Below are 1,716 nucleotides of genomic sequence, written 5' to 3'. Positions count from 1 at the left end.
ATAAAAAATAATAATGAAAAAATAAAAAATAATAATATTAACACATATAAGATCCGATAGGTGGCGTCGTGTTTTCGTGTTGTTGTGACGTTGCCATGCAAAAATTTCCCGCTATTTTAATGTTTTTGAACGTGGAATGTGAAAAAAATAAAACTGAAAAAAATATATAGCCCATGCAACGTGTCATGATCTGTAGAATGTTCGTACCAAGTTTGGAGAGTATCCGTTGAGCGGTGCGGAAACGTATAGCCGGAAACACATACACACACAGAAAATCTCCAATTTATAGTAAGATGCGGCATACTGAGGAAGGGGGGTCTATAAAAATGTCAAACACATTACCCCCTTTATATTATAAGAGCGAGCCCAATCTTCTCAACATCCCGTACATCTTTCGTTGCCGTTGGGCGGCGCTAGTGTCGTGAGCGTGAAGTAGTAAGTGTATATGATGCTGAACGAAATATGTTTATATATAATGCTGTTAGAATTATACACATATAGTGAACACATTCTCGAATGGCGATTTGAAAAACGTTGATCCCAGTGATTCATTTCAATAATTAAACGGCGAAAAATGTTCTAAGATCTTTAAAATATGTGATATATTATAGAGTAAGATGTGTATTTGCACATGCCTATTATCTGCTAAGAGAAATTATTTTTCTTGGATATGTGTATTTAATAAAGAAAGAATCTATTTAAGAATATGTTACAATGAACAATGTAAAATGGCTTGTTTTGCTTATATAGCTAATAAGAGTGAACCCAATATTACTACTCCGACTCCGTATATTTTTCGTTGCCGCTGGTCGGCGCTAGTGTCACTGCATGATGCTAAACGAAATATTATAGCCGTACAAAATTTTATTTAAATTATATTCATATAGTGAGCGCATACTCTAGCGCAGTCAGATAAGAAAAAACACAATCCCAATGACTCAGTTCAGTAATTATAAGGCGGATTAACTTCCGAAACTCGTAAAAATGCTCGATTGGTTATAGGGCCAGAGGTGCCTATTATTTGCTAAGATAAATGAATTGTTGATAAAATTGTGTATTTAAAACAGAGAATACATACGTCGGAATATTTTTATCGAAAATGTAAATTGTCTTGGTTGCTTATACAATATGAGGCGGTTTAATAACGTCACCATCACGATTACCCGTAACACGATTTGTGACTTTATTGAATAGTGGCGCCATCCAACGGAAATGAAATAAAAATGCCGGCCAGCTAGCACCATAGGGATATATTCAGTATCTGTCAAGGGAAACATTGATTGGTAAAAATCCCTCCTTTAATGTTTAAAAAATCAGGTTTGTGATTATATGGGTATAGTAAATGTGTACCCCGAATGATCTGCTTAATAATCGTAAGACACCCGCGTAGAATTTCCCTGTATTTTAGCAGAGTGTAATGCCGTTATTCGCGCATGCCTACTGTGCCAAACGAAATGTGAACTAGTTGACATTAGACACTTCCGAAAGATTGTAACGTAAAGCCAACCCTAACAATGACATCGGATTAATGCTTTTATTGTCAGACATTATACCAGCGTTTTTTTTATTGCATTTAAAGCTAACAAGGTGAATGAATTCTTACATTCTGCTACCAGGTAATACATGCATACGTGTACCTCGCCGTGTTCGAATTTATACCTCCCCTGACACTGAGCAGGTCATAAATTTCAGCTGTGTTATAACCACGTATTTTAA

The sequence above is a fragment of the Priapulus caudatus genome, unplaced genomic scaffold, assembly GCF_000485595.1.
Source record: "Priapulus caudatus unplaced genomic scaffold, Priapulus_caudatus-5.0.1 Scaffold311, whole genome shotgun sequence".
Taxonomy (NCBI): domain Eukaryota; kingdom Metazoa; phylum Priapulida; class Priapulimorpha; order Priapulimorphida; family Priapulidae; genus Priapulus; species Priapulus caudatus.
Note: the sequence above shows the minus strand (reverse complement) of the source record.